The sequence below is a fragment of the Lactuca serriola genome, chromosome 1 (genome assembly GCF_051521515.1).
Source record: "Lactuca serriola cultivar US96UC23 chromosome 1, Lser_US96UC23_V15, whole genome shotgun sequence".
Lineage (NCBI taxonomy): Eukaryota > Viridiplantae > Streptophyta > Magnoliopsida > Asterales > Asteraceae > Lactuca > Lactuca serriola.
In genome coordinates this window covers 148,122,036-148,140,249 of record NC_136408.1, presented here as the reverse complement: position 1 = coordinate 148,140,249, position 18,214 = coordinate 148,122,036, and positions in this window count along the sequence as shown.

Genomic DNA, 18,214 nt, shown 5'->3' with positions numbered 1-18,214 from the left:
ATAGCTGGGAAAAACTCATACTCTTACAAAGAACAAACATATAGAACAGTCGGGTCTTGGTAGAAGGCTACATTTTAGTAGAAAATATAGGATTTTCTAGGAAGTTCAAACATTTACATTACAACGTTACAAACACTTGCTTCAAACTTATACAAACCAATGACACCAAAATACTTTTGAGCTCACCAGCTTTAATGCTGATAAACTCTTTCAAAATAACTTGTATTCTCAGGTCATCACTAGACAGGTACCGATGGTAGGTTTTGAGATGACGGAGCAGCTTCCACACTCGTATTTAGTTTTGATTATTCATTTTTGGTGTCTTATAAACTATACACAGAACACTTGTATTGAATTACACTATTAATGCAATGGATGATGTTGTTGCTTGTTTACTATTATATATTGTTATGATACTGTACATGACGTCCTCCGCCCAAGTACGTTTCGCCCATTCCGGTTTTGGGGTGTGACACATTTCTTGTCTCTTAGAGGAGTAAGAGGACGGCCTTGCCATGTGGCGCACTCCGGTACTATCACCTCATCATCGCATGTGTTTTTTCACAGATCTTCAGATAGCCATAACTTCCGCATACGAGTTCTATTTTTGACGTTCTTTATAGCTCCGGAATCCTCTCGACGAGCTTTAAAATTTTCATTAAGGTCTCAACATATAACTATTACTCTAACAAATATTCATATTTAGACTTGTTTAGAATGTTAAAGTCCATGCGAAATTCATAACTCATTCATACAAATCCTGTTCTTGACTGTATTTATATTGACAGGTTCATATTAACAAGATTTTCAGTTATCCTTTAGATTGTTTCGACTAACAATCAACCAATTAGAATTTCGATTTATGTGCACACACTGCTTCGCTGAAACTTTGAAATATCATACCTTCCTCTTACGAAGTCAGATTTGGATGTTCTCTATATGCACACTCTCGGTTTTATGACTACTACAACTTTCGTTTAGATCACTTAAGCTAAAAAGTAATTTATCAAAAAATTCAGTTTCTTCGATACGTAGAGCCGTACGAGTTTAATCGCGAAATTTCGAAGAAGTGTTAGCGCTCATTATATTTTAATTGACTAGCCAGAATTTGCGGGTGTTACAAAGTGTGTCATACATTCATGTCCTTAACTAGCAGTGATATATATATATATATATATATATATATATATATATATATATATATATATATATATATATATATATATATGATAAGATTAAAACTTAATCTTGAAGATCGATTAGATCTTAAACAGGTAAAATAAAGATTAAACAGCAAGAACACAAAAGCAATGAACAGCTCAAGAATGAATCAAACGTGTCGAATGATTATAAAACAACCCTCAGAAGATCTCGACAAAGAACATCAACTGTAGAGGGTTAGAAGGTTTACAGGAACGATAAAGAAGATCAAAGCAATCGTAATTCTCTCTATTGTATTCTAGATCGTTTTTTCTAAATCATTTCCCTAATATGCATGCAAGCATATTCTTATATAGTAAACCTAACAGCTCACGGTTGGACAGGCCCAAACCGGAGTACAAAACTATTGGACTATTAACCGAGCCCAATGACGCAACTCTAAACGAATCAGCAACCCAACAATCTCCCCCTTTGCGTCAATTGGAGCGAGATCTTCACTTCTTGCTTGGGCCAGCAGCAGCGGCAGGTACCTTCTTCTTTACAGTCTGAAACAGACGAGAGATAAGAGCAAGTATCGTTTGTCTGAATCTGATGTACCATTGAATCATATCGTTGAAGTACTTGATATCATCCGCTGCATTCTCTTTACACCGATGGATGATCGACAGCACATGCTCTAGACAAGCAGTGGTATAAAGATGTTTATCCGCTAAGGCAAAGAGACATTTATGTCCTTCTGCTCTAGTGAACATGACCGAATTACGCCTCGGGTCAATCTTGCCCATCTTCATTTGATTGAGATCACTGGCCGATCCAACAGGAGATATCTTCGGTTTCTTCTTGAAGACTGTGGCTATCTCCTGATCCATCAAGGCGACCTCCATGATGTAACAAACTATCATCCTTTTGAGATGGTCTATAATCGGACCATATTCAGCCTCATTCGTCAAAAGGATGTTATGCAGAACGATCCAATCATGGGGGTTGAGGTTCGGCAGATCTGCTAAGGATATAAGATGTTCGGTTCTTGCAGACCCTCTGATCACCCTGAACCGAACGTTGATGAATCTCCCTTCGGAATATGGCTTCAAAACCCGAACATTAACGATCTTCTGAGCGCTCCATGTTTGGTACTGTGGTTGAGCAGCCTTCAGATAGAATTCGATTAACTCCCTATCAACCTCAGGATTAGGATGAGGGACTTCAAAAATGTTGGAGAAGGCGTGGAAGATAAACGCCTTTCGGGTCAAGGGCATATCGAACTGCGAATCGACAGAATTGTAGCAGTCGAAGGAGATCACCGGTTCAAGCCAATGGATGCTTGGAGTATCTATGGCCTCCTTTATCATTCTCTCACGAGTCCAAGCAGGGAAAAGAGTCTTCCTGCTCTCGAGGAGATCGTGGGCTTCTTTCTTCTTGCGTTCGGCTTCTTTAGCTTCTCGCGCCACACGAACGTTATCATTTTCAACATTGCGACTATTTTTGCGTTTCAGCAAGTCAGCAATGGTTTCTTTATCATCTTCATTTTCTTCCTCAGTTATTTTCTTTCCTTTATCCTTCACACCTGAACCCGAAGTTTGACCAGTAGGAGGAGGTTCGGTTGTGTGAGCAGCTTTTGAGGAAGGAGGTGGTTTCGATCCGGACTTCACTTCTCCCCCTTGTTTCGGAGTGGACACGAAACTAGGAAGCCCTTCAATTTTGCTAAGAAGGTCCAGGGCAGGAGCAAGTTTTTCAGCAAGGGTTCGCCTCACCGAATGATTGAGAATCGGATCGTGTGCTTCCAGGATGTTGGATAGGGCAGAGTGTACATCCGAAACACATGTTTTGATAACCTCCCGTTCGGATCGAAGAGCTTCAATCTATTGCTGAGAGTTTGAAAGCTGAGCGCTCTTGACCTTGAGGGCGGTGGTTTTACTTGCAAGAACGTCCATTAACGAATTTTTGGCAGCGAGATCCTCTTGAAGTTTAGCGAGGCGCTCGTCAATGGAGGCACGAAGGGCCGAGTTGTCGTCGCTGATGGATTGGCGAAGGGTAGCGACCGACTTCAACTCCATGGCCAATTGTTGAACGATTGGTTCCAACGTTGTCTTTGTTGCATCTGCGCTCTCCTGTAAGGACTTCAACAGGGAAGAGGCTTCAGAGAATAGTTTATCGACTTTTGCGGTCGCTGCCTCACAAGCTTTTGTGGAGGTGTCTATTGCTGCAGTGGCAGAGGCGACGGAATCATGCTGAGCCCTGGAGAAGGCATCAACAATCTTCTGAAGAGCGGCTTCAGATAGAGAGGATTGAGTGTTGGAGGATGAAGCAATAAGCAAGTCAACCTTCTCATTGAGCTCCTTAAGATGCTTCTTTGTCACTGGAGCATCCTCCTCGTCGTCGCTTTGGACCTGAAACGGACTAAAGTAGACCGAATCGAAGGTCATATTTTCCCCTCCAAGGAAAGGGTTATCTCCATCAGAGGCATGATGTGGAGATGTTGGGGGTGGTGAAGCTGGGGGTGTGGTGGTATGTGTAGGTTCAGGTTGAGTGTTGGTGGGGGTAGTTTCGGGTGGTGGTTGAGTGTGGATAGGTTCGGTTGTATGCTGGGTTTCGGTTGTGTGAGGAGGTACGGTTACAGGTGGTGTTTCGGTTGCATCGGTATGAACCACCGTATCAGATACGTTGGTTGTAACCTTTGCAGTTGTTGTAGTTGTATCTGTGAAAATGGGTGGTGGTATAGGGAAAGAGGTTTTAGGAATGGTGGTAGAGGGGTTTATGGTGGGAATGGAAGTAGGGATTGTTTGAGTAGGTGAGGGAATTGGTGAGACATGGATTTCCATGTCTGGGGTAGGAGATCGGGGTGGGGTGTTGCCTCTGGGAGGGGTTTCGCCTCTTTGAGATCCGTTCGAGTCCGAACTCTCACCTTCTGATTCACTCGAAGAGGAAGCGATTACAAGCTTTCGCTTCAGTTGAGTCTTCCGTTTCTTCGGCTGCGGGGATTGTGCAGCTTTGGTTGGTTTCCTCTTCCTGGGAGAAGGACCTTTAGCCCCTTTGGTCACTTGCTTCCCTTTATCTGCCTTTTTGCCCCTATTAACAGGCTTATCAGCGTCATGGATGGATTTGAGCATTTCCTGTGTGAGTTCCCTCGGTCCAGACGCCTTGAACTCCTTAATAGTCCGGATGATCCTGCTGTCAGATGGAACATCGCCGTACATGGACTCCGGAATTGAGCCAATGAAAGAAAACTTGGATGCATCTGAGACGATAATCTTCGTGGTATGAAAAGTACCGATCGAAGACATCGATGTACCGGCAGCAGTGGGGACATCGAACTTATCCATCGCCCACTTGGTGATGAGAGTCCAGAACCGTGCATACGACACCTCAGAATGTCGTGAAGAGGAAGAGAGGCTCTGGATGAGTTGTTGCCAGAGAACAAACCCATAGTCAAGATTGACACCGTTGTAAACGCCATACATTATCGACAAGAAGAGTCGACTAGAACCATCGGATCCTGAGCTCCGTTCAAATAAGCCCTTGAAGAGGACTGTGAACATGCCGTTCCACTGGGGCGGCAAGCAGGATTTTTTAAACTTCGCTACAGAGGTGAGCGCCTCCGTGTACCCCATATTGTAAAACATGTTGTAAAGGTGCCCAATCGGAATCGTCTCCGGATTAATCCTTGAAGGGTCAGCAACAAACCCTAGCAGTGTACCAAATCGTTGCCTTGAAATCGAGGTCTTGTGATCAGAAACCTCGAAGAACACCCTATCGACTGATTTATCGTAATGTGCAGTCGCATACACCTGCGATAGGAGCTCCATGGGCACAGACTCAACTCTAGAAAGTGCAGGAGCGATTTGTGAGTACTTCAGGCACTCGATGATCGGAGACATGTAGGAATCGTACGCCAGAGGGGTTAAGTCAATCACCAAACACTGTTGAGGGCGAATGGGAAGGATGTGTGAGGTGGCATGGACGGAAGATGATTCTGCCATTGTTGAAGTTAGGATGAAGAAGATGAACAGTAAAGGCTTTAGGGAATTTTCGCTCTCTTGGAAATTCGGATGCAGTAAAGAGGTAAATGGGAGAGGAGACTGCATTTTATAGTGGGTGTAAGGAGAGAGAAAAATATGTTCAAATCTTCTATGGAAATACGAAAAGGTTTCCTGGAATGACAGAGCGTGACAGTTAAGGCATGCGATGATCACGTAGGAGAGAGAGTGTCAGATTCCTTGGAACACGCCGCCCAACAAGCGCCGTTTCAGAAGAAACCGTTTCAAATCCAGACGCGCCTGTTTAGTGCCAGAGAGGAACCGCTTAAAATTTTCCCACGCGTCCACGACGTCAGTTATGGAATGGGCGTTTCAAATTCGCATGCGTCCCTTTTTACCGCCGTTTGAAATTCAATCCATTTATCTCCCGCCTGAGTCAGCAACCTTTTCATCTTATCCTTGTAACGGCATCTTTTTGAAGGATACTCCCACGTGGATGATTTTTGACCATGTCTTAATAATTAACCACCAATGCAGTAAAACAGCCTGTAATTATTAGTACCAGATTTTTGGAAAATCAAAGAATTTCGTGCTAAGAGTGTAAAAAGAAAAGAAATAAAGCAACTCTTTTTAGGAATAAATGTGATGTCAATAATGACACGAAACAAATGATCCCGGGCACGAATCTCTTCCTTCTAGATCAAGAGAGACCTTAAAGTGTTGATGTGGTTTCCCGTTAAATGACGATCAAACACTTATTAATAAATGTTGAAAGGCTTCTTTTAATTTGGCTACTTAAGGGTGGCTTTTGCTTTGATTCAGCAGTCCTAATCTTGAAATAAGATAGAAAGTGAACAAAGTGCTTGTGAGACCGGTGTAGTCTGTTGAACAAGTAGGTAGGAATTAATTTTAAATTGGCTTGGAAAATATAAAATCTCAACAAAAAAAAAATAAAAACTGGATCCCAAGGGAAGAAATGTTATGGTGTTTAACAATTTCATAGGAATCACACAAAATAAAATTTTGAGATTTCATCAAGATACATCCGTCAATTCTTTGGTGAAAACTTGAGCAAATTAATTGTTCACCGTCAATTCAGATTTGGTGTTGAATTTTGGGTTTCACTCAGCTCGTAGTGGCACGAAACTGAGATCATTAACATAGTTGTTGTGTAACCATAAACCTCAGTGGTAAGTTCTGAGAGTCTCAAGGGTTACGTTGATGAAACGAATGTAATGGAGAAATGTAATGGAGATGGTGTAAGAAATTAAAGTACCTCTGCTGCGAAAATAAGGACCAAGCAGAAAACTCTTATCTCATGTGAGAAGAGAGTGAGGTAGCTCACGATTAGAATAAATGTGATAGCCTAATTGGGAAGACAAGGTTTGTTTATAACAAGTCATTAAGGCTATTATTCAGAATCTTATGAGGCTTGGGACACATACAGCAGCATACTTCTAGGGACACGTAACTAATCCAACAATTATATTCCCATAAACGAACGAACACACAAATAAAATAAGAAAATATTTTTGAAGTTTTTGATATATATTAAAAAAAAATAAAAGAAAATAAAAAAAATAATAAAAAATAAGCAAGAAAAAAAATAAGACTTAAAAACTATTTAAAAAAAAACTTTGGAAAAATTTGGTAACCGAACTCGAACGTTCGGTTGGTTTCGGTTGAGAGAATTTTGACAAACCGAACCCGAGCGTTCGGTTGGTTTCGGTTGAAGAAAATTTTGAAAAAACGAACCCGAGCGTTCGGTTGGTTTCGGTTTAAGAAAATTTTGAAAAACCGAACCCGAGCGTTCGGTTGGTTTCGGTTTAATAAAATTTTGAAAAACCGAACCCGAACCTTCGGTAGGTTTCGGTTTTGGAAAATTTTGAGAAACCGAACCCGAACCTTCGGTAGGTTTCGGTTTTGGAAAATTTTGAAAAACCGAATCCGAACCTTCGGTAGGTTTCGGTTTTGGAAAATTTTGAAAAACCGAACCCGAACCTTCGGTAGGTCTCGGTTTTGAAAAATTTTAGAAAACCAAGGAATTTAGGCATGCAATCAGAAAATACTTTTGACAATAAGATAAACAACTTTGAACTTGAAATGTACAACCAAGAAAACTACCTTTGTGGTGATGAGCGAGTCAAATTATTTAACCGAACCTGAACGTTCGGTCAATTTCGCTTCTTACGTTTGAGATTGAGAGGTAGTTTGAGGTACTGACTCTGATTCCATCATACCTAGCCCTTGTAAAATTCTGTTGAATGATGCTTCAGGAAGAGCTTTGGTAAAGACGTCAGCCAGTTGATCAGTGGTTCTTACAAAGTGTACTTCAACGTTTCCATCTTCCACATGATCTTTGATGAAGTGATACCTCAGTGCTATGTGTTTGGTTTTAGAGTGTTCCACTGGGTTATGACAGATCCTAATTGCATTTTCAGAGTCACAATATAGTGGGATCTTCTTCATATTGAGTCCATAGTCTCGAAGTTGACTCTGGATCCAAATCACTTGAGAGGTGCAGGATGCAGCGGCTATGTATTCAGCTTCGGCAGTAGACAACGACACGCACGTTTGTTTCTTTGCTTGCCAGCTAACCAACTTCCCATCAAGGAATTGACAGCCGCCAGTGGTGCTTTTTCTGTCGAGTCCACATCCTCCATGTCTGCATCTGAGTAAGCTTGAACGAAGAAGCCTGAGTTGGAAGGATACCATAGACCTAAGGAGGCAGTTCTCTTGAGATATCGTAAAATGTTCTTCACTGCAAGCATGTGAGGTTCGCGTGGGTTTGCCTGAAATCTAGCACAATAACACACAGAAAACATGATGTCAGGCCTGCTAGCATTAAGATACATTAGTGAGCCTATCATTTGACGATAGAGCGTGATATCAACAGCCGGTTTGTCCAGGGATGGAGTTAGCTTGGTGCTGAATGCCATTGGGACTTTGACTTTGGAATCTCCCATCATGCCAAATTTTGCTAAGAGAGTCTTCGTGTAAGCTTCCTGATTGATAAAGATGCCTTCGGGTCCTTGTCTAATATTTAAGCCAAGGAAAAAGTTAATAGGACCCATTGAGCTCATTTCAAATTTAGTCTCCATTAGCTTTCTGAATTCAGCTGTTAGGCTGGGATTCGTTGAGCCAAAGATGATATCATCGACATAAATTTGAACGATCATAAGGTGGTTACCTTCCTTTTTGCGAAAGAAGGTTGGGTCAACCGAACCTTGTTTGAATTTAGACATCTTTAAGAATTTAGTTAGCGTTTCATACCAGGCTCTCGGAGCTTGTTTGAGTCCATACACAGCTTTATCCAGAATTTAGTTAGCGTTTCATACTTTTCGTTCACGAAACCAGGAGGTTGCTCCACATACACTGTTTCTTCGAGTTCTCCATTAAGAAATGCACACTTGACGTCCATTTGGAAAACTTCAAAGTTTTTGTGGGCAGCATAGGCAAGGAATATTCTGACGGATTCAAGCCTAGCTACAGGAGCGAAAGTCTCTTCATAATCAATCCCTTCCTCCTGACAATATCCTTTTACTACCAGACGAGCTTTGTTCCTTATAACGTTTCCTTCCTTGTCCATTTTATTCCTAAAGACCCATTTGAGACCAACAACCAAGGCATCTGGAGGAGTTGGAATGAGACGCCAAACTTTGTTCCTTTCAAATTCGTTCAGTTCGTCTTGCATCGCTTGAACCCAATCGGAGTGATCGAGAGCAGTGTTAACTGTCTTCGGTTCAACTTTTGATACGAATGAGTTAAACATGCAAAATTCAACTTTGGAAAATAAGGATGTCTGTTTTGCCTTTAGTTGTGATCGGGTCAGAACCTTTTCAGAGACATCACCAACCACTTGAGAGACAGGATGGTCTCTTGTCCATTTGATGAGTGGTAGGTAATGAGGATCAAAGGTAGGATCTAATTCAGCATTTATCATTTCTTCTGGCTCGGACTGGCTTTCGTAGTCGTATGACATATCAGCTTGCTCCCCCTCGATATGTGAGCTTTCTGGAATGCTTTGAGAAACTTGAGGTTCAGAGGTTTTCTTGTGGTGCTGGGCTTTCAGGCGTTGATGCACCTTCGGATGGTGAAGCACTTTCGGTTGGTGAAGTGCTTTCAGGAGCAATTGGAGTCCTTGGCTCCCCCTCAACATGTGAGGTCGACTGAGTTGATGACGGTTGATCCTCCCCCTCGACTGAAGCATTGTTTGACGGAGGTTCGTCAGAATTCGATCCTCCTTCGTTCATTCTCCTGGCAGCTTCTTCGACAATTTGCTTCATGTGGTCTACCTTGTTGTCTGCTGCGCCTGCTTCTGAGAGAGTAGCTTTCTCTGGTTCGTCAAATAGCTCCATAAACTTCTCGAATAGATTAGCGATCGAGACTGTGACTTGGCCAGTTTGAGGAAAAATTTCCCCAGCTGTGTCTTCTTTGGCCTGTAGCTTTTTGACATAGCTATCATCGAAAGTCATGTAATAAGTCTCTTCGATTTTCCTCGAACGCTTGTTTAATACTTTGTATGCTTTGGAAGTGAGAGAGTAGCCCAGAAAGATTCCCTCGTCGGCTTTGACATCGAACTTGTTGCGGTGTTCTTTAGAGTTAAAGATGAAACACTGTGAGCCGAACACATGGAAAAATTTCACATTGGGCTTCCTGTTGTTGAGAATCTCATAAGGCGTGAGCGTGAATCGCTTGTTGAGATAAGACCTGTTCTGTGTAAAACAAGCAGCAGAAATAGCATCAGCCCAAAAATAAAGAGGTAAGGAAGCGAAACTTAGCATAGTTCGGGTAGCTTCACACAAGGATCGGTTTCGTCTTTCGACAATTCCGTTCTGTTGAGGTGTGTAGGGAGCTGAGAAGTTGTGACTTATTCCCTTTTCTGCCAGGAATTCTTCGAATTCTCTATTTTTGAATTCCAGACCATTGTCGCTCCTTATGTTGCGAACAACCTTCTTCAGTTGTACTTCAATCTGCTTGATGAACACTTTCAGCTTATGAGTTGCTTCAGATTTAAGCTTTAGAAAGAACACCCATGTAAACCGCGAAAAGTCATCAACAATAACAAGAATATACTTGCTACCACCGATGCTTTCGATAGATGATGGACCACACAAATCAATATGAAGTAATTCGAGTGGTTCAACAACTTTAGTGTTAATTATAGATGGATGAATTTGACGACTCTGCTTCCCCATTTCGCATGCAGCACACAAATGATCTCTATCGAACTTGAGCAATGGAAGACCTCGAACATGACCTCCAGTGACAAGTTTGTTGATATCTTTAAAGTTGAGATGAGAGAGTCTTCGGTGCCACAACCAGCTTTCGTCAGATTGTGCTTTTGATAACAGGCATATAGCTGGGTTTCCTTTGATGGGTTTGAGGTTTAGAGGAAACATTTCACCCTTACGCTCCGATTTGAGAATAACTTTCTCTGTCTTCTTCTCAATAATTTCAGAACCCTCATCGTCGAATGAGACTTTGAGACCGGTACCTCCAACAAGCTGAGATACACTGATGAGGTTGTGTTGTAGTCCTTCCACGTATGCAACCTTTCTGATCGTGAAATCACCATTAGTAATCATTCCGTATCCCTTTATGGTGCCGAAGGAGTTGTTTCCAAACTTGACGTTGCCACCATTTGAAAGAGACCTGTATTCCCTGAGCTCTTCTTTCCTCCCTGTCATGTGACGTGAGCAGCCACTATCGATGTACCATTCTTCGTCAAACTGCTCGTCACTAATAACCTGCAAAAATTAAGCAGATTTAGGAACCCAAAGTTTCTTGGGTCCACGTGAGCCTTTCACAGGTACAGGAATAGTAAGATAGATGTCAACCAGATATGTTCGTTTTATTAGTGTTGTTTCATCTTTCTTTTTGATGGTAAAAACTTTGATTTTATTAGGATTAGGTGCGTTCGGTTTACATTCTGGTTTGGATGCTGAAACCTTCTGTTTGCCTTTTTGTTCAGCTGACGAATGAGATTTTTGAGAATGAACAGAATGGACTTTAGAGCGAGATGGAGATGAATTGGAAGAATTAGAAGAATTAGATGAGTGAGATTGAGAGGGCTTAGATTGAGATGACTTCTTGGCTGGAGACTCTAGGTGACCCTTTTGTTTTTGATCATTGGTGGGACTGACCTTAGAGTTTTGATCTCTTTTGATTTCAGAACCGAACCTTTGCTTTCGGTTGGTTTCGTGCTCTGAACCGAACCTTTGCTTTCGGTTGCTATTCTTTTCTGAACCGAACCTTTGCTTTCGGTTGGAGTCATTCTCAGAACCGAACCTTTGCTTTCGGTTGTTGTGGCTCTCGTGCGTTTCAACAGGATTATTCTCATACTTTAGGTTCTTGTCTTGATGTGAGAAATAAGCATTCTGGGATTGCCAGAATTGTTTCCTTTCAGAGAGATTCTTCCTGTATCTCTGATTCCTTTGACGTTTCTGATTCCTCATCTGCTTCGGTTGATGATGGATGTTGGCTTTCATTTTTGGTTTCTCTTTGGCTGGTTCACTTTGAACTGAGGAAGTTTCACTTTGAACTGAGGAACTAGAGGAAATGTCTTCTTTTGCCGAACTTCCATTTTCTTGAGGAATGTCTTTCGTACCACTAGTACTTGGCACATCAAAATTATCTGGCTTGTTCAAGGGTTCTGGCATGTATCTACCTTTACTTTTCCATGAGGTCCTTTCAGATAAGCCAACCGTTTCATCAACATTATCGATTGGAGCTGACCAGAAGAACTCATCACAGCCATCAGCATTGTCTTCGTTTACAATAGCTGTGAGTTCAGCAGTCTGATGTTCGGTTACTCCTGTGACCTTGTATACTTGATTTGGAGTAGTCCTGACCTTTTGATATACAACGGCTTTCTCTGCTAAGATCGGGGACTTTTGTTGGGACAATTGAGCGAACTCCACTGAATTTTCTGAAATTAGATTCTTGTGGTTTTCAGGTTCGCTTTTCACAAATTCTGAGCAGTCAACCGTGTCCTCTACAGAAATTTCACTCATATTGTCATCCTCATTAAGCTCAGATGCATTTTCAACATCAATTTTGTTTTCTGAGCTTAAGTTGGCGTTTAAAGAGTCAAATTTTTGTATGGTTTCGGTTCTCAGTTTAAGTCTATCATTTTCATCCAAAAGGTTTTTGAGCATGTCCTTATGGTCTTTGGATTTAATGAAAGATTCTATTTTGTCCAGTCCATACATATAGGTCGGATTGACGTCATCAGATGATATCACACTCTCACAATTATAAGCTTCAGCATCAATTTCATCCTCCTTAAACTCAAGGAAGGGCAAAATCATGCGATGAATCTTTTGTCCTATTTCACAATCCAAATGAAGCTGAGTAATATTAGTGTAAAGACGTTTTGCAATGAAACAAAAAACATTTCGCTGTTTTAAAAGCTTTAAATTGTCTCTTTGTAAATAAATGTTTTCATCTTTTATTTTGACTAATTCCGACTCCTTCAATTCGATCCACATGCGCCGTTCCTCACTCTTCGAAGACACCCTGCTTAATTGATCAGTTAGGTTAGAATTGGTGACTCGAGTTTGAGTTAAACTAATATCTAGATGAGAGATTCGAGAATGAACACTTTTTAGTTCTTTTTCATATGAGCATTGTGGAACTTTAAACGAGACAAAAACCGATTGTACCTTTTTGATTAGTTCATCGAGCTCGTTGAACTGAACGCTGAGCAGTTTGGTTGTAAAGCACATATCCTGCTGCTCCTTCGGTTCATTGCTTCCACCATCAGTGTTGTATCCCCTCATCTGAGATACTTCAGACACCATCAGGCACCTTCCTCCACTGCTCTCCTCTTTTGCCACACAAGCCTTTCCATGAGAAGGCTTCCTCGCTTCATCGTCTTCAGAGTCGGTTGACCAAACTTCCACGCCACCGAACTCGTCATCAGCAACCGAACCCTGCACAATCAGAACATTCATGGAAGGGTTAGCGGTAGATTTCTTCTTCCTTATCTCATCAAGCTTTTTCTGCAGCAAAGCTTCCTCATCCTTTTCAGCCATCTTTTTGAGGACACAATCCTTTGCGTAGTGGTTTTTCCCTCCGCAGTAGTAGCAGCTTACTCCAGAATCACCTTCTGCCTTCGGTTCCTTCTTAGACTCTTCAACCTTCGGTTCATCTTTAACCTTTTCTGAACTATAACTCCCCTGCCAGTTTCGGTTTTTATTGTTGGGGAATCTTTTCTTAATGAACCTCTTGGGATTAGACACCATCATAGCATAATCCTCAGACGTGAGGTCATACTCCTCCAAGTTGAGGTCTTCGTCCTCTATCACAGCTTTACTTTCTAACAAGAGGGCCAGCGAACCTAGGCTTGAGACAACATTCTTCTCCTGCAGCACAATCTTCTCCTGAGACTTGAGAATACCCACCAGTTTCGCCAAAGAATATGATTTAAACTGCTCATGGGCTTTAACTGTAGACACCACTGCTCTCCACTCTGATCTTAGACCATTTAAAAATGTAACCTTCTGCTCAATAAGCTTCCTTTCGATGTCATGTTTGATCATCTTGCTGAGAAGATGATTGAAGCGATCGAACGTTTGGGTCACAGTTTCTTCGGCTCCTTGCCTGAATTCTCCAAACTCAGACAAGAGTAAGGTTTGGATAGAGTGTTCAAGATCCTCGTCTTTAGAGTACAATTCACGTAGCCTATCCCAAATTTCCTTTGCCGTCGTGCATGAACCTACCAACCTGAAAGTGTCGGACTGAAGGGCGAATCTGATCAATCTTAACGCCTTAATATTGCACTGGAATTTATCCTTTTCATCTTGTGCAATATCTTTAACATTCTTCAGTAGATCATTATACTCCTTTTGAGTTTTAATAATCCTTGAAGTTGCAGAGTGAGAAAATGGTCGATTAACAATTGCTTCCCAGATGAGGTATCCATTATCCTCAGATCCTATAACATAATCTTCAAAGTGATGCGCCCAGACTTCATAATCATGGGTGTATAGGATGGGAATCTTCGTGGTTGATCCAATGCTGTTGGAAATATTGATGGGATTCGATTGCGACTCGTCCATTATGATCAAATAACCTGTTCAAAGATCAGACTTGTAATAAATCAAATTAGGGCAAAATAATAAATATCAAGATACGTCAATAATGAGATGACGGCTCAATAAATATCAGTAATTGCGGAAAACCCTAATTGAATCCTTTTTCACAAAAAAGAAGTGTATCGATTACACAACCTCCTGCTCTGATACCAATTGATAAGATTAAAACTTAATCTTGAAGATCGATTAGATCTTAAACAGGTAAAATAAAGATTAAACAGCAAGAACACGAAAGCAATAAACAGCTCAAGAATGAATCAAACGTGTCGAATGATTATAAAACAACCCTCAGAAGAGCTCGACAAAGAACATCAACTGTAGAGGGTTAGAAGGTTTACAGGAACGATAAAGAAGATCAAAGCAATCGTAATTCTCTCTATTGTATTCTAGATCGTTTTCTCTAAATTGTTTCCCTAATATGCATGCAAGCATATTCTTATATAGTAAACCTAACAACTCACGGTTGGACAGGCCCAAACCGGAGTACAAAACTATTGGACTATTAACCGAGCCCAATGATGCAACTCTAAACGAATCTGCAACCCAACAATATATATATATATATATATATATATATATATATATATATATATATATATATATATATATATATATAAGGATAGCCTTTAAATAAAAATGATGTCAGTCCATAACATATAACTAGTTATATATAAATATCTCTTTTACATAAAATCATATTTTATGTATAAAAACTCTAACTAGTTTAATGACATAATCATAGTTTATGACTTATTTCATAAGTTGCTATTTCTCCATTAAATATTGTTTCCATAAATAATAAATCTTCAATTAGTAAAATATTATTTTCATAAAATAATAAATTTTCAATTAAATTATAAGTGTTGATTATATTTATTAATAATCAAATTATACTAATAAATAATCAATTGGTAGTAACTTGTTATATGGTGTGACCCTATAGGATCATATGTCATTAGCAGTATCATTTTATAATGACTCTTGGGCATTCAAGATCTTTCACTCTCTCATAGGGTTGGTGATTTGCGAAAGAACCCTAGTTTGTGGGTTCATCATTTTTCTATTTAGTGTGTGGGTTTGATTCCATTAGAGGGGTTAACCTTTTGATCCTTCATCTTGTAACTAAGACAACACGTACGAGATCACAAGGAAGTCAATAAGAGGTTATTAATTTCTTTTGTATGTCGTTTTGCAAAGTAGGATGGTATAATAGTAAAAAAAATAGATCATAGGTTGCATGTTCACTTAGGTATATCAAGTTATGATTTTTTTCGCTGCCTGTGTAATGTGTACTTGATGTTATTAATCCCAACCATATAGTAGTAAAATTTGCTTTATATTCATTGCAATAAAACTAAATCAAAGCATGATGCTATAATAGACTACCAAATGAGAGTATGTTGCGCTTTTGTTTTTTGCATTATCCAATATCCAATTCATTTAATGGAAGTACGTTTATGAACAACCATGCAATGTAAAAAAATTACAAGAACAATTATAATATAAATGACACATGTGTACTTGATCAAGTACTTCTTAGTAAACATGTACATTATACATCACATCTCGACGAAGTTGTTTATTATACATATATGAAAAAAAAATACTAAAATGCCAAAATTCCGAAAATCAATAGAATGCTTTTATGTAGCTGGAATGCCTTATCGAGTTTACATTTAAATACATTGAAATGCGCAACTAATATGTCATCTTTCAAACCCAGATTACATGGATTAGCAAACTTAAGATCTACAAGAAGCCTCATAAGTCTAAATGTTTAGTTGAGTAAACACTAAACAAAAATTTATTAATCGGCCAATCCATCTAAGGGTTGGGTATTATGCTAGTTGGAATTGGATATTCCTAGGTAGATGAAGAGAGTTTCATCAAGTAATTAATATGTATAATGCAAATCCCATAAAATTTGACTTTGTATATTGGATATATGGAGTTGGTATTTAATTAGGTACAAATCCATGGACCCAAAGTGGTTCTAATGAGGATTAGTGGAGTTGAGTGTATAATCAGTTAGGAAATGGAATTGGTGATTTCATGATTAGAAACAAATGAATTCACTCACTTGGAATGAATTACAATAAATCTATGAGTATTATAATGATTCCAAATTACCTTAGATGAAATTAGATTGCACATTTTGGTCCTTGATGAACACCATTGAAACTAAGTTAATAAACCTTTTTTATGGAGTTTTAGGCCTAAACCGAAAATCTTGGTTTAAGTCATGATCCAATGATGTTAATGATGTTATGAGAGTGTTAAATCATATATAATAAAGTTTTTAAAGCATGTAAATAATTGAAATAGTTTAAAATGAAGTCTGGTACGGTTTATAGGTCATATGAGCAAAGTACGATGCTTAAAGGTGTAAAAAAAATCATTATTTCAATATTTCTAGACTATTCAGTATGAGCCCGGGCGAGCCTAATAGGAGCATAGGCTAGACCGAGAGCATGGTCTTATCACCAAAACTATTTTTCTCATAACTTTTGCATATAGATTCGAAATCATGCATTGTGTTTGCCTACATTTAAGTTATAACATAAGGAAGATGATGAAATAATAAAATTTCAAATTTAGGATTAAGATCTTAATAAGGGAATTAATGAATTATTTAATAGATTTTTGATACACTTTTTGATTCTATCAAGTAACACTTGAGTTACTACATCATTCTTAAAGAGAAAGGGTGTGTTAGAAACTTCTACATACCTTGAAAGTGAAGAAGGATAAATTTGAAATAAGGTGAGTAATTGTAACAACCCAATTTTCACGTCTAAAAATTTCATTTTTATAAATTAATTTAATTAAAAATTCGTAGGAAAACATTGTCAAATCATAACATCTCATGAAACTGTGTATAATGTCTGAAAATCCAAATAATAAAATAGTGATAATATCAGAGTATAATCCCAAGGAAAACTCATAACGCGGAATCTGAGGTGTGTGTATGATGTGCAGCTATCGCGCTGGCTCCTTCCCCTTCGTTGAAGAGGTACCTGAAACAAAACTGAAAACTGTAAGCACGAAGCTTAGTGAGTTCCCCCAGAATACCACATACCCTACATTATACTGTCAGGAAATTCTGGGGCGCCTGACTTACCCAGGTCAAACCATTCTTGGGTGTTTGACGTACCGAGGTCAAGCCATTCTGGGGTGCTTGACGTACCCGTCGGTCTATTTCACCTGACTACCGGGGACTATTTCACCCCCTACTACTACCACATAACACATAACATAACATAATGTACTGTCAGACAATTCTGGGGTGTCTGACTTACCCAGGTCAAACCATTCTGGGGTGTTTGCCGTACCCATCGATCTATTTCACCCGACTACCGGGGACTATTCCACCCCTACTACTACTACTACCACATAAACACATATCATGAAAGCACATAAACATAATAGGTAGCAACAAACCTAGATGAATATCACAAAGACAATCATCTAACATACAACTCCTACTAGTGGGCCGGCATTGTGGCCATAGACCCACCACTACTGGAAGGTAACTCACCTCGAAAGGCTGACTGCTGAAAAATTGCTCGGCAACTGACTGACTGCTGCTCCGGTAACCCTCTGGCTATAACCCCACAAAACACTCAGTTAGAATCTGATATCTACTCTTAGGGTAAAATGACTATTTTAACCTTAACCAAGTCCAAGTCAAAGTCAACTTCCAGTTGACCCGACTCGTCGAGTTTGGCCGCCAACTCGTCGAGTCCCTAACTCTTTACTCGTCCTTTATCCACGACTCTACTTGTCGAGTTCAACAACTACTCGACGAGTTCCCCCTTCTTTATGAACATCGAATGAATCTTCATCGGACTCGCCGAGTCGGATGAACAACTTGTTGAGTTCACCTTCATCTGATAAACAATTCATGTCCTTGACTCGCCGAGTTGTATGAACAACTCATTGAGTTCATCTTCAACTTTAAGGAGATTGCCTTGGACT